The sequence below is a fragment of the Engystomops pustulosus genome, chromosome 1 (assembly GCF_040894005.1).
Source record: "Engystomops pustulosus chromosome 1, aEngPut4.maternal, whole genome shotgun sequence".
NCBI lineage: Eukaryota > Metazoa > Chordata > Amphibia > Anura > Leptodactylidae > Engystomops > Engystomops pustulosus.
The window spans coordinates 165821319-165843839 of NC_092411.1; positions in this window are offsets into that span (position 1 = coordinate 165821319).

Consider the following 22521-nt stretch of genomic DNA (forward strand, 5'->3'; position numbering starts at 1 on the left):
CACAGTTTCTATGAGGTAGGGAACACTAATGGCACGTGGGTTCCGGTATGTGTGATAAATGGACTTATTCTGTACAGGACAAGAACCATTTACAGTAAAAAACTTCTCTGGTTATGGTCTGAAAGTGGAAAGTCATTGTTAGTAAAAATCAGAGACAGAAGAGAGTCGGGCAAAGACCTCTCCTGATGGGTAGGAGAATCGGAGAGTTGTACTAGTCCCAGAGAGGTAGTAAGTGATAAAAGCTGAGAGGCAGAAGAGGAGATGGGGGTGTTCATAGGGATGTTAAAGTCTCCCATGACGAGTGTTGGGATATCACACGATAGAAAATGAGGGAGCCAGGAAGCAAAGTGGTCAAGGAACTGATAGGGTGAGCCAGGAGCCACAGCCACACGAAGAGAGAATGGGCGGAAAAGTCTGAGGGTGTGGATCTCAAAAGATGGGAAAGTAAGAGAGGGGACAGGAGGAATGACCTGGAAAGTGCACCGTGGAGAGAGGAGTATGCCTACCCCTCCTCCCTGTCTGTTCTCAGGTCTGGAGGAGTGAGAGAAGTGCAAACCATCATAGCCCAGTGCAGCAAGTGATGCAGTGTCATCCTGCTGGATCCATGTTTCGGTGATAGCCAGCAAGTCAAACGACTTGGAAAGAAACAGGTTGTGGATGGACTCCAGTTTATTGCACACAGAGCGGGCATTCCAGAGGGCACATTTGAAAGGAGTTGTAAGACAGGAAGGGGAGATAGTAGAGGGTGCATTGGATATTGATGAGGTTAGTAGGGTTCCTATGAGGGGTGGAAAGTTTTGAGCTGAAAGAAGGAGGACCAGGGTTTGGAGAGATATCACCTGCTGCAAGTAGGAAGAGAATAGACAAGGAAAGAAGATGATTAAGCGATTTATGAGAAGGTGAACTTGTGTTTTGTTTGCATTTCTAAGCAAGTTTACCTTTCTATTGCCCTTTCTAATTGCCGCTTTTATAATTGCCATTCTCAAAGTATTGCGTGAAACTCGATCTATAGGACACTCTAGCTATAGGATGGTCTGCAGTTTAACCAAAAAAGGACCTCAAAAGAAAAGGGGGTCATCACCCAATGTCCCCACTTGCTCGGCTCAAAGAGCCACTGCTATGCACCAAAAAAAGGAGGGCGGGAATATAATAATCATGCAAACAAATGTAAAATTTCAAAATTTTATTTGATATAGTGACATAAAAAATATATGTAAATGTACAAATTCCAGAGACAAATTATCATATGGAGAAACCAGAAAGCATATCACATATGAGTATGACTGGCTACAAAGTGGGTAGATATAGAAGCTACCGCAGCGTGTGTGTGTGCCTGGCAAGGGACTGATGTCAGAAAACCTATGAGGACAATACCAGTTATAACATGTCCTCATAGATGTGCTAATGATATTAGCAAACACAAGGAATATGAATATACTATGGTACTACTCGAGATAAGGATATAAGTGATCACTAACACGAGTTAAATACAAGGGTTAGCGAGCTGAGGATAAAGCAGTGGAAGAAAGTCGCATGATAAGAGAATCTCTCCCACAAATAAATGCGTTAGTCAGACCCATGTATACCTTGTGTCATCTTGCCAGGAAAAACACAGACACGCCGCGGTCCAAGAACCTCGACGTACGTTTCACCCTGCGGCTTCGTATAGGATGGTCTGCAGCCTAGAGGAAACTAAATTTAAAGGGAAGGGGCAGAGCCATACTTGGGTTGTAAAATCATTAGGCCCCAAATGCAGGACACATAAGTGAAAGTTTCTCTTGCAAAGAAAAACATACAAGTTTCTAGATATAAAGATCAGTTAACCCCTTAATGACCGCCCTATCGGCTTTTTACGGCGGTCATTAAGGGTACTTCTTCTGACGCGTACGCCTTTCTACGGCGGCGCGTCAGAAGAAGTTTTCGGGACACCGGGTCTCGCTGGTGCCGGTGTCGGGCTGTGATATCACAGCCCAGACCCGGCACTAACACCCGGGATCGGAAAAACTCCGATCCCGGGTGTTTAACCCCTTACATGCTTGACCGCGGCGTGCAAGTGTGTCCCCCGTGGATCGGACCCCCCCCCCCCCCGGTGTGCTTACCGGGGGATCCGATCCCTCCTGCCGACAGCCCCGGGTTCCGACGAGTGACCCGGGGCTGTCGGCTCCTCTCTGTGCCGGGTTCCGCCTCCTGGCAGGACCCGGCTGTGTGTAACTGAGCATGCTCAGCATGCTCAGTTACTTACAGTATACACTGCAATACAAGTGTATTGCAGTGTATAGGCTTGAATAAGCGATCGGATGATCGCTTATTCAAGCCAAGAAGTAGAAAGTGTAAAAAAGTTTAAAAAAAATGTAATCTTTTTATAATATAATTAAATAAATAAATAAAATAAAAGTCCCATAATCTCCCCAGTAACACATAAAATGCAAATAAAGTAAATAAAACACAAAAACACATACATATTTGGTATCACCGCATCCGTATTAATCTGTACAATAAATCTAAATCAATATTGAACCCGCTCGGTGAACTACGTAAAAAAAAAACTCGAAAAACTTCCCATAATATACAATTTTCCATCAAACACCATCACAAAAAATGTTCTAAAAAGTGATCAAAAAAAGTTACGTTACCTAATATGATACGACTGAAAAGAACAACTGTTTTCGCAAAAAATAAGCCCTCAACCAGATCTGACAACAGAAAAATACAGAAGTTATGGCCCTGAAAAGTTGTCAATAGTAAAAACAATGCGATTTTCTCCAATATTGGTTTTGCTCAGGAAAATTGAGCAAAAATAAGAAAAACTATATAAATGAGGTAACACCGCAATCGTAGTAAACCAGAGAATAAAGATAAAATATTATTTTTACATTACGGTGAGCGGGGGAAAAAAAATGCTAACAATCCAAAATAAAAATTGATGATTTTGTTTGTGTCCCCCTTGAAATAGTTAATAAAATCTCATGAATAAGCTATGGACCCCCTAAATGAATTATCTATACATTGTATCTCATCCCGTACATAATAAGCCCTCATATGTTCGCATTACCAAAAAAAAAAAAAAATGTATAGGTCGTACAATGTGACAATACAAATCTGCTGTGAATGGCGCCTCCATTCATTCTATACTCGGCCGTGCACCCGTACAGCAGTTTACCACCACATATGTGGTATCAGTACACTCGGGAGGAATTGGGCATCAAGCGTTGCAGTGCGTTTCATCATTTAATTTATTCTGAAAATGTCAGTTTTGGCCTAAATGAATGTATTTTCCAAAAAAAATTTGATAGTTTCTAAATCGCAGGTCCATATTTTTTAACCCATGTGAAACACTTAAAGGGTTAATAGACTTAATAGAAGTTGTTTTACATATGTTGAGGGGTGAACTTTCTATAGTGGGGTAATTTATGGGGTTTTACTATTATTTAGGCCTCTCAAAGTCACTTGAAAGCTGAGTTGTCCCTCAAAATGTGAGTTTTGGCAATTTTCATGAAAATAAGAAAAATCGCACCTCATAACATCCTAGAAAAATGACCGGAAGCATAAAATATCATCCCAACATAAAGCAGATATTCTGTAAATGTTAATTATCAAACTTTTTGGGTAGTTTTACATCTTGTCTGGAAACCAGAACATTTCAAACTTGGAAAATGAAGAATTTTTACAAACTTTTGCCAAATTTTCACTTTTTTTCAGAACGAAACGCAAAACTTATCACTTAAATTTTATAACTAACATGAAGTACAATGTGTCACGAGAAAACATTCTCAAAATCACCTGGATATGTTAAAGCGTTCCGAAGTTATAACCAATTATCGTGAGACATGTCAGATTTGAAAAATCGAGTCTGGTCATTGAGCTGAAAACTAGTGTCGGTGATAAGGGGTTAATTAACGAAGATCAAACAGGGTTGTAAACTTTAGGAAGAAGAATTTGATGCAGGGATGGGTTGCCATTACATACAGCAGATCAGGACACACAGATGAAAATTGCAGAGATATAACAGCAAGCAGGGATGGGTTACCTGTAGACATAACATAACAATTATTTTCCTCTTAAACTGTAAAAAGCAAAAACATTGCATTTTAAGAAGGATAATTTCCAGAAATTCAGGGCTGCACTACAGGATACAGACTAGGATCAAATACTGTCAAATGATGATACTAATGTTAAATAGGAGAAATTCAAATCTATCCTGCGTCATTATACTTTACCACTTTATGGTACCAAAGGGGCATTTTAGAGATAAGTAAAGCAGTACCAAAGGCATGAATATTTTGTTTACTTTTTTAATGGAAAAAAAAATGAGGATTAGGAACAGCTGATCTTTAACTTTACTTTTTCCTTGTAGGCTTTTACCAGAGGACCTTATAATTTTTTGTATTTTTAAGGAGAAGCCTTTTAAATTAAATAATTAGTCAGGTGAAATAAATTCCGGAGTGATAACTTTTGGTTGGTTTTACTTTCCCCAAACGCCTGCACTGATGGTGGGCGCCGGTGTGTATTAGTCGTAGCCACCAGGACGCCGGCGTTCTACATTGTTTTATGTTGTCTCTGTCTGTATGTGGTAGATTAGACATAACAGCATTTAGCGTCCCAGCTCTATGTCTCCTGATGAGCCCTTGCATCCAGGGCGAAACGCGTAGAGCCTGAGCACAGGGATTAGGAGACTATAAACTAACTGTAGCTATTTTGAGCTAGATTATTGGGCAATAGGGTTAGAAGTAATACGACCTTTTATCACGGAGGGATCGTATGGCAGCCTAATACAAACTTCTGCTACTTCAACCTAGACCAAGGTTGCCCATATTAGCAATAAATTGGATTTGCTTGTGGTATTTCAATTTTTCCGCAGCAATATTTAACTCATTCCTGGCTCTGCAGAATGTCATTTAACACATTGTACATTCTGGATATATATGTTATGTATGTCACACTGGGGTTATTTTAAATATATTTTACCTACCTGTATGACTACTCCAGTTAGAATTATCAGCTGAATAGAAGACAATAGGGGTCATTTACTAAGGGTGCGTTCACACGTTGCGTTTTGGTTGCGTTTTCCTTGCGTTTGAAACGCATATATAACAGCTGATGAGAGGTAATTTGCCTAATTACATTACCGTTTACGCCTGTAAACGCAATGTTAACGCATGTGTTAACAAAACACATGCGTTGGCGCTTTGTTAACACATGCGTTAACATCACGTTTACGATGCGTTTTGTAAATGGAAATGTTAACAGTGATGTAATTAGGCAAATCACCTCTCCTCAGCTGTTGTATATGCGTTTCAAACGCAATGAAAACGCAGGTCAAAATGCAACGTGTGAACGCGCCCTAAGGGTCTGATTTGCGTTTTCCCGACGTGTTACCCGAATATTTCAGATTAGCGCTGATTTTTCCTTAATTGCCCCGGGATTTTGGCGCACGCAATCGGATTGTGGCGCATTGGCGCCGGCATACACTCAACGGAAATCGGGGGCGTGGCCGTAAAAAATAAACAACGGATTCGGAAAAACTGCCGCATTTTTTTTTTAAAAAGTGTCGCTTGACACTCGCTTACGTCGGAGGACGTAAATCCTGTCCGGACCCGAATCCACCGCAGAGAACGCGCTGCTGGATCGCGAATGGTCCGGGTAGTTAAATCTGCCCCAATTTGTTCCTAGTGTGAGACAAGTATCAAAGTGGGTATTTATAATGCTTTGTGTACATTAAAAATTTTCTATAAATGTGATTGACTGTAAACAGGATGCAGTCTCAGCTACATTCTGCTGTGTAGATGTTTGCATATTTTTATAAAGATTTATTTTGATACATTTATCTCACTGGTAACTTAGTTTAAAACTTTTTTTAAACAAACTGCATGCTCCTTTACGCCAGTGAAGCATATATAAGAAGGAAATAGGGTATTAATAGCAGCATTCAGTTAGAATTTTTAATTTGAAATTTTCTTAATCTATGCGTGTCTGTCTCTATGGAGGCCTCCCAGCATAGTCATTAATCTCTCAACTACATAACTACATTGCATATTATATTTAATAAGTAAGATTACCAATATTAGAGGGTAGATGAAGGGCTCAGGGCGCGTTCACACGTTGCGTTTTGGTTGCGTTTTCATTGCGTTTGAAACGCATATGCAACAGCTGATGTGAGGTAATTTGCCTAATTACATTACCGTTTACGTTTGTAAATGCAATGTTAACGCACGCGTTAACAAAACGCATGCGTTTACGCTTTTATCATCGCTGTTAACATCGCGTTTACGATGCGTTTTGTAAACGGAAACATTAACAGTGATGTAATTAGGCAAATCACCTCTCCTCAGCTGTTGTATATGCGTTTCAAACACAATGAAAACGCAGGTCAAAACGCAACGTGTGAACGCGCCCTGAGTAAAACCAGAATAAGAAAGATCAATTCCACATCTAAAGAAGATAATGGAGGAGAAGTGGATTCTATTTACTGTTCTGGGCATGGTTAAAGGCTTGTGGGCCTTTCAGGCCCAAAGGGGCATAATGTTAGAAGTGAAACATGATGTGACTTGAGACAATGTAATGGTCTTTGTGGACAGAAGAACTAAGCCATAAATGATTACATTGCCTGTAATAAATATTGTAGACACAGCCTGTGATAACAATGGACTATGTTATTATACCTGGAGGCTAAGGCCATCCAGCAGACAAGAAGAGATTAACCCCTTAAGGACGCAGGGTTTTTCGGCTCATTTCACGCTCTCCAACTTCAAAAATCCATTACTTTTTCATTTTTACGTGTACAGACCTGTGTGAGGGCTTATTTTGTGCATAACAAATTTTACTTTAACATGCCGTGTACTGCGAAGCTGAAAAAAAATTCCAAATGTGGAAAAATTGAAAAAAAAAACGCACATGTGTCACGTTCTTGTGGGCTCAGTTTTTACAACTTTCACTCTTCACTCCAAATAACACGCCTACTTTATTCTTTGGTTCGGTGCGATCGCGGCGATACCAAATTTATATAGGTTTTATTGTGTTTTAATACATTTTCAAAAATTAAACAAATGTGTACAAAAAAGAAAAAAAAAATTTTGCCATCTTCTGACGCTAATAACTTTTGGCGCACAGAGATGTGTGAGGGCTAATTTTTTGCAAAATGAGGCTACGTTTTCATTGCTACCATTTTGAGGTCTGTGCGACATTTTGCTCATTTTTTATATAAATTTTTATGTGATGTAAAAAGGTGTAAAAGTCGCATTTCAGACATTTGGGCGCCATTTCCTGCCTTGGAGGTCACCGCCGCCCGTAACCGTTTTTATATTTTGATAGATTTGGCATTTTGGGATGCGGCAATACCTAATATGTTTGTGATTTTTACTGTTTATTATGTCTTATATCCGTTCCAGGGAAAGGGGGGTGATTTCAATTTTTTATATTTTATAAATTTTTTTTCTTTTTTTAACTTTTTTTTTCTTTTTTTTTTTCACTATTTTTTAGACCATCTAGGGTACATTAACCCTAGATGGTCAGATCGCTCCTACCATATACTGCAATACTTCTGTATTGCAATATATGGCATTTTTGCAGCACATTCATTACAATGAGCTCATTGTAACGAATCTGCAGAAGCCATTAAGCCTCGGGTCAAAAGAAGACCCGAGGCTACCATGGCAACCAATCGCCGCCCCCCGATGACGATGGGGGCGCGGCAAGCACCGACCGCGGTTATTAGCGGTGGGGGTTTTCTGCAAAATGCAAAAACCCCCACCTTTGTATGAAGAGGACTCAGCCCGGGAGCCCTCTACATACATCCCTTATACCTCTGCGCCGTAGAGCTACGGCGCAGAGCGTTAAGGGGTTAGGGCGCGTTCACACGTTGCGTTTTGACCTGCGTTTTCATTGCGTCTGAAACGCATATACAACAGCTGAGGAGAGGTGATTTGCCTAATTACATCACTGTAAAGATTTCCGTTTACAAAACGCATCGTAAACGTGATGTTAACGCATGCGTTAACATCACATTAACGCATGCGTTTTGTTAACGCATGCGTTAACATTGCATTTACAAACGTAAACGGCAATGTAATTAGGCAAATCACCTCTCATCAGCTGTTGTATATGCGTTTCAAACGCAATGAAAACGCAACCAAAACGCGCCCTCAAGGACAGCTGCATGTCATTGCCCCCTGGGAATTCTCCCAGCAAAGACTCAAATTACATGTCCTGTTTGTGATATAAGAAAACATGAAAGCAAGGAGGCCACCTATTGACTCTACATCATAATTGGATTGGCCAAGACAGTGTTGGAGGTGGTATGGGGATGGGCAATGTGTGTGAGCTATGTGTGTATGTATATAACTTTGTATACAGATCTTTAGTCAGAACAATTCCTCCCCTACTCTCTCTCTCTCTCTGTCCCTTAGTTAGTTTACCCTCTATGTATATTCCCCTGTGTTGTTACCTTAATAAATCCCCTATAAAGATTCATTGAGTATTGCTGTTAATTTAATATTAAATGGCACCCCAAAACCAAGTAGATTTTACACTAATGATGTTATCATAAGGCTTAGAATGGCCATTTACGTGGAGAACCTTACACAATTTTCAGGTTCAAAAAGGTCAAAGGAAATTGGAATTCCCAGCCAATCTCCCATGCTGGTACTTGCCAAGCCTTAACCCCTTAACGCTCTGCGCCGTAGCTCTACGGCGCAGAGGTATAAGGGATGTATGAAGAGGGCTCACGGGCTGAGTCCTCTTCATACAGAGGTGGGGGTTTTTGCATTTTGCACAAAACCCCCACTGCTAATAACCGCGGTCGGTGCTTGCCCGACCGCGGCTATCAACCGTCTCAACGCCGCCGGCAAAGTCGCCGGCGGTGTTTAAAAAACGGCGGCGCACGGGCGCCGCCATCTTTTTTCCGATCGCCGCGCCCCCGAACGTCATCTTTTGACACGAGGCTACATGGCTTATGTAATGTGGCTCATTGTAATGTATGACCTGCAAAAATGCCATTTATTGCAATACTGTAGTATTGCAGTATATGGTAGGAGCGATCTGACCATCCAGGGTTAATGTACCCTAGATGGTCTAAAAAATAGTGAAAAAAAGAGAAAAAAAAGTTTAAAAAATAAAAAAAATTAATAAAATATTAAAAGTTCAAATCACCCCCCTTTCCCTAGAACGGATATAAAACATAATAAACAGTAAAAATCACAAACATATTAGGTATTGCCGTGTCCCAAAATGCCCGATCTATCAAAATATAAAAACGGTTACGGGCGGCGGTGACCTCCGAGGCGGGAAATGGCGCCCAAACGTCCGAAATGCGACTTTTACATCTTTTTACAACGTGACGCACGTGCGGTTTTTTTTCAATTTTTCCACATTTGGAATTTTTTTTCAGCTTCGCAGTATCCGGCATGTTAAAATAAATAATATCACGGGAAAGTAAAATTTTTTACACACAAAATAAGCCCTCACACAGGTCTGTACACGTAAAAATGAAAAAGTTATGGATTTTTGAAGTTGGAGGGCGAGAAATGAGCCGAAAAACCCTGCGTCCCTAAGGGGTTAAGCTGCATTGCTGCTGTGATCTGACGAGAGGAGACACATTGGGGGACATTTACTTAAAGTGTCAGTGTCTGTATTGGCTTTGTTACCGACCTGCTCTCGGAAAGAAGATACACATTTAATATTGTGGAGCTGTGCAGAGACATTTTTGGCGCCGAGACCATTTTCTGTCCCTTGGACCAAAATCTGTCCCGAGCACCAGAAATGTGTGGGGGGGGGGGGGGGAACTGCTCCTTTCCAGGCCCTCCCAGTGGGCAACTGCCTAGTCACACAGCAGATGCTAATGAAAGGTACAATATAACATACCGGTATCTTTTTTTCTATAAAACCAATTTTTAATTGGTGACAGGTTCCCTTTAAGCTGCATTGCTGATGTAATCTGATTCAAGCAGGAACCGTCAGCTTAGAATGGCCGTTGACGACAGGTGCTTAATTCCCACCTTATTTTACCATCTCATGGAGAACCTAACACAGTTTACAGGTTCAAAAATATCAATGGAACTTGGGATTCCCAGCCAGTCTACCATGCTGGTACTTGCCAAGCCTTAGGGCGGGTTCACACGTTGCGTTTTGACCTGTGAAACGCATATACAACAGCTGAGGAGAGGTGATTTGCCTAATTACATCACTGTTAATGTTTCCGTTTACAAAACGCATTGTAAATGTGATGTTAACACATGCGTTAACAAAGCATTAATGCATGCATTTTGTTAACACATGCATTAACATTGCGTTTACAAACGTAAACGGTAATGTAATTAGGCAAATTACCTCACATCAGCTGTTGTATATGCGTTTCAAACGCAATGAAAACGCAACCAAAACGCAACGTGTGAACGCGCCCTTAGGCTGAATTGCTGTTGCAATTTGGCAAGAGCAGGCAAATTCAGCTTAGATTTGCTGTGGACAACAGGTGCATTATTCCAACCTTTTGTTACTCTCTAATGGAGAACCAAACACAGTTTTCAGTTTCACAAAAATCAACGGAACATGGGATTCTCAGCCCGTCTTCCATGCTGGTACTTGCCAAGCCTTAAACAGCATTGCTGCTGCAAAGCAACGGAAGCTGTCAAATTCAGATTAGAATGGACGTTGATCAGTTGCTTAATTCCTAGCTTCTTTTACCATCTCATGTTAAACCTAACACAATTTTCAGGTTCAAAAATGTCAACGGAACTTGGGATTCCCAGCCAGTCTCCCATGCTTGTACTTGCCAAGCCTTAAGCTACATTGCTGCTGCAAAACAACGAAACTGTCGAATTCAGCTTAGAATGGCAGATGACGACAGCTGCTTCATTCCCACCTTCTTTTATTATCTCATGATAAAGCTAACACAGTTTTCAGGTTCAAAAAGATCAACAGAACTTGGGATTGGCAGCCAGTCTCCCATGCTGATGGTACATGCCAAGCCTTAAGTTGCGTTGCTGCTGCGATCTGACAAGAAGCACTCAGCTTAGAAAGGCTGTTGTTACAGGAGCTCTATTCCCACCTTCTTTTACCATCTCATGTTTAACCTAAGGGCGTGTTCACACGTTCCGCTTGCGCCGCGTTCATAACACAATGAAAACGAAACCAAAACGCAACATGTGAACGCTATTTTTAAAAATAGTGAATAGTCCCATTTAAATTAAATTAGACAATTAAATTGTATATAACTGATTTTTTTGTATTTGGCTGTAGTAATAATTTAAGCTATGTTCATACGACCGTATTGCATCCAGATCACAGCCCGCATAGAGGTCTATGGCACTTGATCACAGTGTGGTGAACACACTGGCCAGATTTATTGATAGTGAGGAAAACTGCACTACATTTGATAAATTTGGGCCAATGGTGCAAAGTGCACCACATTATTGCACTCTGGGTGCGCGAATCATGCTTAGACTGAGTATACCAGGTTTTTTTTATTTCAATCAAGTTGATTTTTTTTTTTATTCAATGGATTATGTGTTATTATATGGTAGTAGCCAACTAGTGGAGACAGCTGAGTGCTGCTGGTCCAAGATCCGCAAGGAGCATATAGTGTATGGATAGTGTATATAGTATATAGATGCAATATATGGATAGGATGCAGAGACATATACAGTATATAAATAGGATTAGAGATATATACAGTATATGGATAGGGAATATATCTCTATTCCATATCTATATCTCTATTCCCTATCTATATATACACTCACCGGCCACTTTATTAGTTACACCATGCTAGTAACGGGTTGGACCCCCTTTTGCCTTCAGAACAGCCTCAATTCTTCGTGGCATAGATTCAACAAGGTGCTGGAAGCATTCCTCAGAGATTTTGGTCCATATTGACATCATGGCATCACACAGTTGCCGCAGATTTGTCGGCTGCACATCCATGATGCGAATCTCCCGTTCCACCACATCCCAAAGATGCTCTATTGGATTGAGATCTGGTGACTGTGGAGGCCATTTGAGTACAGTGACCTCATTGTCATGTTCAAGAAACCAGTCTGAGATGATTCCAGCTTTATGACATGGCGCATTATCCTGCTGAAAGTAGATGTTGGGTACATTGTGGTCATAAAGGGATGGACATGGTCAGCAACAATACTCAGGTAGGGGCTGTGGCGTTGCAACGATGCTCAATTGGTACCAAGGGGCCCAAAGAGTACCAAGAAAATATTCCCCACACCATGACACCACCACCACCAGCCTGAACCGCTGATACAAGGGAAGATGGATCCATGCTTTCATGTTGTTGACGCCAAATTCTGACCCTACCATCCGAATGTCGCAGCAGAAATCGAGACTCATCAGACCAGGCAACGTTTTTCCAATCTTCTACTGTCCAATTTCGATGAGCTTGTGCAAATTGTAGCCTCAGTTTCCTGTTCTTAGCTGAAAGGAGTGGCACCAGGTGTGGTCTTCTCTGCTGCTGTAGCCCATCTGCCTCAAAGTTCGACGTACTGTGCGTTCAGAGATGCTCTTCTGCCTACCTTGGTTGTAACGGGTGGCGATTTGACTCACTGTTGCCTTTCTATCAGCTCGAACCAGTCTGCCCATTCTCCTCTGACCTCTGGCATCAACAAGGCATTTCCGCCCACAGAACTGCCACTCACTGGATGTTTTTTCTTTTTCGGACCATTCTCTGTAAACCCTAAAGATGGTTGTGCGTGAAAATCCCAGTAGATCAGCAGTTTCTGAAATACTCAGACCAGCCCTTCTGGCACCAATAACCATGCCACGTTCAAAGGCACTCAAATCACCTTTCTTCCCCATACTGATGCTCGGTTTGAACTGCAGGAGATTGTCTTGACCATGACTACATGCCTAAATGCACTGAGCTGCCGACATGTGATTGGCTGATTAGAAATCAGGTGTCATTCCTTTTGATTTATGCATAAAGAAAATGTTTGCAAAAATGAAGCCCTCTAAAAAAGGGTCCTTTTTTTATTACATTTCAGCATTGTTGATTTGTCAGCATTAACAATTTTTTGAATAATAAAATATATAACACACAACAGAACAGCTATTTGTCATTTTTGGTTGATGTTTTTTGTCACAGTTGTTTCTAAATGATTTGTTGGGTGAATTCACATTAACAGATGACACATAGAAATTAGGGAAAAAAAACTATCACATATGTGCTTGTGTAGTCGCTGTCCATCTAAGAAATGGTTAGATGTTTCATCACCCTGAGAAGCTACTTCTTCACGAAGATCATGTGCTACATCAACTGTCAGATGATGTTTCATTGCACAAACCATAATAATTTTGCACACAAATTCAGGTCTGTACAGAAATGCTCCTCCTGTATGGTCTAAGCAACAAAATTGGCTTTTGATAATGCCAAATAAGAGTTCAATTAGAGATCTGTTTTTTCGGTGAGCAATATTATATTTTTCCTCCGGCCTTGTTTGTGGATGCATGAATGGGGTCATTAGCCATTTCTTAAGGCTGTAACTTTAAGAAATATTAGCTCCAAAAATGTGTCATCATTTTTTTTAATATTTAAGGTTATTTAACGATTTGTCAATAAAAATTATATTAACATTAATAAAACTCGACAGAGTATTTAGTAAAATCTTGCAAACAAGTGTAGGGTTTGGGGGTAACTTAGCATCAAAGGTAGAAGCTTCTGGACCTCACAGGCGACTTTTGTGGTGCTGAGCGCCAAAAACAGTAACGTAGGAGCTTGTAGCAATCCAAAAGAAAACGGCTTTATTCAGCTTTAAAACATTTACAGGAACAAAAATAACAAACAGCCTAGCCTCTACTTAGGGCACTACCTCACTTCTTGAACCCTAACTCCCTTCTAGGTTCAGGGAACATTGCTGGGGTTCCTCCTCAGAGCTCTGGCTCTCAGTGAGCTCAAACAAAACAATGTCCTTACTGGATTCCAGTCCTATTGGGACAGACCACCTGTCTGTCTCCAACTGGTCCCAAGTCCTCCTGCTGACTGCAGGATACACAGCACTGGCTTGCTGTGAGCTCTCCCTCTGGAGTTGGCCAGGGAAGGGAGTGGTCAAGGTCCTTTTCAACCCTGGTTGTGGGTCGCTCTCCAGCGCCCCCTAGGTTCACACTCTTACACAAGCAAATGTATGGAGCAATCCTTAGGGAAATCACAGTAAGTCTCAAAAATTGTCCACACTTTGATGCAAAGTTACGTAAACATTTTTTTTTTTTTTTGGAAAATGGAGAAACTCAAACACCAAAGGGGAAAATAAAAGAATCATATGTGCAGAGTCTAAATCATGCTATGTCCAAATAAAGGGATACATCAAAGTCTCTTTGCCTGTGAAGCCAGTGTGCAATGCTAAAGGACAATGTGACCTGTGTCATGTTATGGGTTATGAAATGTTTTCATGTTTAATACTTTTTGCATATACCTTTTATTTTTTTCAAGCAAGTTTTTCTGTTTGTTGGTGTTAAATACGATTTGTGCACACACACCAAAATGTGAAAGGTACAAACAAACACTCTTACCTAAAAGTATACATCCATCAAAAACGCCTTTTTGGAAATGGTGAGCCAGCTGGCTATATTCATAGTATCATAGTAAAAGAGGCAAGTCCATCAAGTTCAACCTTTAACCCCTTCACGCTCCGTGGCGGATATATCCGCCACGGAGCGCAGTGACTTAGTGCTCAGTGGCGGATATATCAGATGGATGGATCAGAGCCGAACCGGCATCGGGAAACACGGGGTGCCGGCTGTAACTAATAGCCGGCACCCCAGTGTAACACCTGCGGTCGGAGTGGGCTCCGATCGCGGGTGTGTAACCCGTTAAATGCCGCGGTCAGCACGACCGTGGCATCTAACATGCCTCTGGGGGTCTTTCCCCCACGATCGGCCCCCCTGAACCGTTTTCGGGGGAAGGCCGATCGCTGCTATGGAAGTGCTGGGGTCCGATCTGGTCCCCAGCACTGCCTGAAGGCAGTGCCAGTAAGATGGCGTCTGTGACGTCATCTTACTGGCATAGTGCCAGCCTATGCAAGCGCATAGGCTAACACTGATAATACCCTGCAATACATGATTATTGCAGAGTATTATCATGAAAAAGCAATCAGATGATTGCTTGGTCATTTCCCATGGTGGAAAAAGTGAAAAAGTAAAAAAAAAAAATGTTATTCAATAAAAAATAAAGTAATAAATCAATAAAAATGCCCATAAGCCCCATAACATATAAAGAGACATATAACCCCAATAAAGTCTAAATCATAACAAAAACCCCACATATATAGTATCACAGTGTCCATAACAACCCGTAGAATACAAGTAAATCATTATTGAACCCGTACGATGAACGCCGTTAAAAAAAACTATTGAAAACCCACCAAAAATTAACATTTTTACCTATTCAATCTTACAAAAAATGCCATCAAAAGTGATCAAAAAAACATATGTACTCCATAATGATACTGCTGCAAAGTACAGCATGTCCTGCAAAAAACAAGCCATCAACCAGCTCCCAAGTCAAAAAAGTAAAAATGTTATGCCCCTTGGAAGACGGCAATGCAAAAATGTTAGATTTTTTCCCACATTACGGTTTTATTTGACAAATTTAGTAAAATGTAAGAAAATATATTCAAGTCTGGTATCCCCATAATCGTATCGTCCCATAGAATAAAGCTAACATGATTATTAGGCTAAACGGTGAACACGAAAAAAAAAAAAGAGTCAAAAATCCAGTACAGAATTGATGCTTTTCTACTCATACCCTCAAAAACGAGTTCCTAAATTTTCAACAATAGGTGATACCAATCCCAAAATGGCAACACTGGAAAAAGCATTTCATCCCGCAAAAAAAAAATGCCAGCACATGGCTCCAATAACGAAAAAGCGAAAATTTATAGCCTACAAAAGGGACCAAAGAGGAAACTAAAATCCTGGCAGCTGCAGGTCCCTCCTTCCATTCTGCGCCTCGCTGTGTACCCATAAAACAAGTAACGTCCACATGTGGGGGGTCTCTGCACTCGGGAGAAATTGCAGAACAAATTGTATGGTGGGTTTTCTATTTTTATCTTTTGGAAATGTGTAAATTTTAGGGCTAAATGAGCATATAACCGGAACAATTTGACCAATCTAAATTTCACCTCCATTTTGATTCAATTACTATGAAGATCTCAAGGGGTTAACAATCTTCCTAAAAGCTGTTTCTGATAGTTTGAGGGGTGCAGATTTGAAAATGGGTTGATTATATACGGGGGTTTTGATACTAAATATGTAACATTTCATTCAAAACTGTATTTATCCGCAAAAGAGTAAATTCGGAAAATACGGAAAATCGCTATTCGATTTGTAAGCCGAGCGACATCAAAATATATTATCCAGACATTTCAAAAATTATGAAAATGTAAAGTAGACACATGGGAAATGTTATGCAGCAACTTATTTAGGTGGTAAATCTATCTACCTGAAAATGTAATGATTTTGAATTTCAAAAAAGTAAGATTTTTCAAAAAAAAAAGATTTTTCATTTTTTGGAAAATAAACGCAAAACTTATCAGCCAACATTTACCACTAAAATGAAGTACAACATGTGGGGAAAAAACAATCTCAGAATCGCTTTGATAAGTAACAGTGTTCAAAAGTTATAACCATATAAAGTGACGCAAGTCAGAATCCAAAAAATGGGGCTGAGCCTTAAGATGTAAAATGGCTGCGTCCTTAAGGGGTTAAGAATTAAATAAATGTTTTATACCCATAACCCGTGATATTTTTGCTCTCCAGAAAGGCATTCAGGCCTCTCTTGAACATGTACATAGAGTCCGCCATAAAACCTCCTGCGGCAGAGAGTTCCATAGTCTCACTGCTCTTACAGTAAAGAACCTTTGTCTATGTTGATGGTAAAATCGCCTCTCCTCTAGGCGTAGAGGATGCCCCCTTGTCCTGGTCACAGGCCTAGGTATAAAAAGATCTTTGGAGAGATCCTTGTACTGTCCGTTCAGGTATTTGTACATTGTAATGAGGTCTCCCCTCAGTCGTCTTTTTTCTAAACTGAATAATCCCAAATTTTGTAATCTGTCATTGTATTCTAATCCCCCCATTCCCCTAATAATCCTGGTTGCTCTCCTCTGCACCCGTTCCAGCTCTACTATATCCTTTTTATACACTGGTGCCCAAAACTGTACACAATATTCCATGTGTGGTCTGACTACCGATTTGTATAAGGGCAAAACTATGTGTATTCAAGTACACTCACCGGCCATTTTATTAGGTACACCTGTCCAACTGCTTGTTAACACTTGATTTCTAATCAAGTGGTCAAGACAATCTCCTGCAGTTCAAACCGAGCATCAGTATGGGGAAGAAAGGGGATTTGAGTGCCTTTGAACGTGGAATGGTTGTTGGTGCCAGAAGGGCTGGCCCGAAAAAGAAAAAACATCCAGTGAGCGGCAGTTCTGTTGGTGCATTACATAAAGAGAGACTCTCCTTTTTTGTGCTGCCACAGTGCACTTCCACTCTCCTGCTGGGTCTCCCCTGGTTGCAGCATCATGCCCCTGTTCTGGACTGGTCTTCTGGGGAGATTCTCCGTTGGGGTCCAGATTGCTCCTCACGCTGCATGACGGTTCCACATCCGCTCCCTGTCAGGACTGCTACCTTGTCTCTCAAGCCTCTGGAGGGACTTCCAGCTCCGTACCGGGACTCTGCAGACGTGTTTTCTAAAAAACAAGCCGAGACCCTTCATTCACATTGTCCTTATGATTGCCCCATTGACCTGCTGCCTGGATCTTCTCCACCACGGGGTCGGGTGTATCCGCTCTCGGCTCCTGAGACTGCCGCTATGTCGGAATATGTTAAGGAAAATCTGCAAAGAGGTTTCATCCGCAAATCCTCCTCGCCAGCTGGCTCTGGTTTCTTTTTTGTCACTAAAAAGGATGGCTCTCTCCGCCCCTGTATAGACTATTGCGGTCTTAACAAGGTCACCGTTAAGAACCTCTGCCGCTTATCACGGAGCTATTTTATCGTCTGCGGGGTGCAAGAATTTTTTCCAAATTGGATCTTCATGGGGCCTACGACCTCATCCGCATCAGGAAGGGTGACGAGTGGAAGACCGCCTTTAACACCCGTGATGGGCATTTTGAATATCTAGTTATGCCCTTCGGACTTTGTAATGCGCCAGCCGTTTTCCAGGAATTTGTAAATGATATTTTCCGGGACTTATTGTACAGTTGTGTTGTGGTTTACCTGGATGACATCCTTGTGTATTCTGCCAATCTGGAGTCCCACCAGTCTCATGTACGGCAAGTTCTCAGCCGCCTCAGGACAAACCACCTCTATGCCAAGCTGGAGAAGTGCCACTTTCATCAGAGGAGCCTTCCATTCCTTGGCTACATAATTTCTGATAAAGGTTTGCAGATGGATCCTGCCAAGTTATCTGCGGTTCTTCAGTGGCCACGCCCAGTGGGACTGCGAGCTATACAAAGATTTCTGGGCTTTGCTAATTATTATAGACAATTTATCCCACATTTCTCATCTTTGGTCTTACGAAAAAGGGTGCTAATCCCCGTGTCTGGCCACCAGCAGCAGAAGAAGCCTTCACAAAATTAAAAACTGCTTTTTCCTCCGCTTCAGTCCTTACCCGACCGGATACTGAAAATCCGTTCCTGGTGGAGGTTGATGCCTCCTCCGTGGGTGCTGGGGCAGTCCTTATCCAGAAGGGTCCCAGGGGACGAACACTCACTTGTGGTTTCTTCTCCAAAACCTTCTCCTCCGCGGAGAGAAATTATTCCATTGGAGATCGGGAGCTTCTAGCCATCAAGCTGGCTTTGGAAGAGTGGCGTCAGCATTTTCACGGACCACAAAAACCTTCAGTACCTTCAGACGGCTCAGCGTTTGAATCCACGTCAAGCCCGGTGGTCCCTCTTCTTTTCTCGATTTGACTTCCGAATCCATTTTCGCCCTGCAGAGAAAAACATCGACACCCTTGTCCCGTGCTTCTGATGTTATGGGGGAGGACTCTGCTCCGAGGCATATTGTTCCTCCAGAGAGACTTGTGCTTGCCGCACCGGTGGACCTCCGGCAGCTGCCTCCCGGCAAGACTTATGTGCGAACTGGTCTCCGAAAGAGGATTCTGACCTGGGGACATTCTTCTCGTGTGGCTGGGCACCCTGGGGTGCAGCGCTCTGTGGCCTTAATTTCCCGATTCTACTGGTGGCCTGATTTGGTCAAGGACGTTCGGGATTTTGTGGGTTCCTGTGCCTCTTGTGCCCGCAACAAGCCCTCACGACTAAAACCTGCTGGTCTTCTGTTGCCGTTACCCGTGCCTACCAGCCCATGGTCTCAAGTGGCTATGGACTTTGTTATGGATCTAACGCCATCTTCTGGCAACACCGTTATCTGGGTGGTGACTGACCGCTTTTCGAAGATGTCTCACTTTGTCCCTCTACCAGGTTTGCCTTCTGCTCCACGTCTCGCCAGCCTCTTCTTCCAGCATATTTTCCGGCTTCATGGTCTCCCTCAGCACATCGTCTCGGATGGAGGAGTTCAGTTTGTGTCCAAATTCTGGAGATCTCTGTGCAACCAGTTGCAGGTGAACTTGGACTTCTCTTCTGCCTATCACCCACAGACTAACGGCCAAGTGGAGAGCGTGAATCAGACTTTAGGTTGCTATCTCCGCCACTTCGTCTCTGCCCGTCAGGACGACTGGGCATTCTTCTACCATGGACGGAGTTCTCTTACAATTCCCTGGACTCCACTTCTGCCGGTTCTGCTCCCTTTTTTATTAACTACGGACTGCATCCTCGGCCTCCTCTTCCGTTACCCACGTCTGCTGATGTTCCTGCTGTGGAGGACCTGGCACGTGAGCCATCTGGGAGCAAGTCCACACCTCATTGCTCCGAGCTACAGCCCAGACCAAGCGTCAAGCAGACAAAAGACGCCGACCATTTCCTATTTTAGCTCCTGGTGACAGGGTCTGGCTGTCCGCCAAGTATGCTCGGCTGAAGATCCCGAGCTATAAATTGGGACCCCGGTTCTTGGGTCCATTTGAAATTCTCGGCCGCATCAACCCGGTGGCTTACAAGTTGCGTCTGCCTCCCAGCATGCGCATTCCTAATTCTTTCCACGTTTCTCTCCTTAAGCCAGTCATCTTCAACCGCTTCAACCGACAAATTATTCCTCCTCCGGCACCACAAGCTGATTCCACCGATGTCTTCGAGGTGAAAGAGATCCTGGATACTAAGACTGTGAGAGGTAGGCGGTTGTTTCTGGTAGACTGGAAAGGATTTGGTCCTGAGGAGAGATCTTGGGAGCCAGAGGATAACATCCTGGACAAGAGCCTGCTCCAATGTTTTCTCAGGCCCAAAGAGAGAGGGAGGGGGGGGGTACTGTCACGGGTGCTCCCGCGATCCCTGTCTCGGATCGCGGGCGCATCTGTGCTCCTCCATGTGCCCCCGCTGCTGCCCGGTCTCACTTACCTTTCCCGGCTCCTGTGCTTCCCCGGACTGCCGTGCGCGCGCGTCCCCGCCTCCTAGGGCGTGCGTGCGGCTCCTGCCGAAGATTTAAAGGGCCAGCGCACCGCTAATTGGTGCACTGGCTGAACACCTCACCTTTAAGAATCCTGCCTCTTCCTGTGTTCCTTGCCAGATCTTTGTGCCTCATAGCCTTAGAGAAAGCTTCCAAGCGAGTATTCCTGTATTCCTGCGTATTCCTGTATTCCTGCGTTCCTGTGTATTCCTGTGTGTTCCCGCTCCTGAGTCCTGTGTTGCCGTGTTACCTGAGTTCCTCCGTGTTGCTGTGTGCCTGTGTTCCCGTTCCCACCTGCCTGGACCTCCTGTTGCTGACCCCGGACTTGGACCTGACGTTGCATTTCTGCCGCCTGCCCTGACCCTGTGCCTGGACCTGTCTACGAGATTGTCATCCGCTAAGGTACCTCGACCTCGGCTGCCACCATGGGTTAGTCACACCTGGGAACGACCTAGTGGTATCCTGCCGCAGCAAGTCCAACCCGCTTTGCGGCGGGCTCTGGTGAATACCAGGTGCCGCTAGGCTCCGGTTCCGGGTGTTGGCTAGTTCCATCTCCCGCGGTGGTTCAGAGGATCAACTGATCCTAACAGTAAGATCCGGCCATGGATCCCGCCGAGGCTCCTTCTCCCAGTCAGCCTGATCTCGCCACCATCGTGATCCACCATTCCCGGCAGATTGCAGCACAGCGAAATCAGCTAGAGCAAGTCACCGCCATGCTACAACAACTACTAGCTACCCAACATCAGCAACAGTCTCCTGAAGCGGCCGCTGCGACCCCTGCTACCCCGGCTTATCTTCCTGCTGCTGAACCCAGGCTACGCCTCTCTTTGTCCGGCAAGTATGGTCCAGAGGATCCACTGATCCTAACAGTCATCTCTTTTTTTTAAAGCTTCCTTCTTATTATTAACCAAAATAAAAGCATGACTGTGTCCATTTTTTTCTAATTATGATGAAAATTTATATTTGTGAAAAGATAATGCATAAATAAGTTTCTAAAGCTAGCTAAACAGTATATTTTGTCAATAAGATCCAATTAAGTGAAATAACCAAATGTTGAAGGTTTTGATTTTAAATGTGCTGCATAGGCTCACACTTGTATTTTTACAAAAACAGAAGCCAAGGGTGCATTTCCCCCTGATATTTTTGTAATGTTGCTCCTTATTCACTTTCTCCCTTAAGGTTGGTGGCACATGTGGCATTTGGAGGCCGTTTTTTGGGTCATTTAAAAGCAGACCGTTTTTGAAAACACATCTTTTTTTTTGTAAATGCATCCATTTTTTTATTTTTTCTCCTTTTTTAATAATTGTGATAATCATGTGGACTGCTTTAAAACGTCCTAAAAATGCCACCACACTAAGGCTTTTTCACATTGCCTTTGCTGTTCTGTGGTTTAGTGATTTCAAACAATGCCTCATCAACCCATTGTTTTATACAGGGGTCTTTCAAATTGGTTTGTATTTAAAATTTTGAGCATTATTGTGGAGGAAACGGAGACAAAATGGACTAAAAACAGAGACAAAATGGAGACCAAACTGAAATTAAGCAGTTGAGCAACCATGTGCATGTGAAGTAGCCCTAAGGCCCCTTCCACACTTGCGTTGCAGATCACGTCAGAGTTTGATCAGGGTGCGATCAGGGTTTGGTCAGTGAAAAACGCACATTTTGCATCAGAGTTCAATCAGAGTTTGTTCAGTGTCTCAGTTTTTCATGCGCCTAAACAAGTCCTGCTCAGGCCTTAACAAGTCCATCTCCGGTCTTAACAAGTCCTTCCCAGGCCTTAGCAAGTCCTTACCGGGACTTAGTATGTTCTTCCTGGCCTTATCAAGTACTTCCCGGGCCTTAACAAGTCCTGCCGGGCCGTAGCAAGTGCTTCCTAGGCCTTAACAAGACATTATCGGGCTTTAACAAGTCCTCCCAGGGCCTTAACAAGTCCTGCTCTCGTCTAAACAAGTCCTGCCGGGCCTTAACAAGTCTTTCCAGGGCCTTAACAAGTCCATCCCAGGCCTTAAGTCCTTCCTGGGTCTTAGTAAGTCC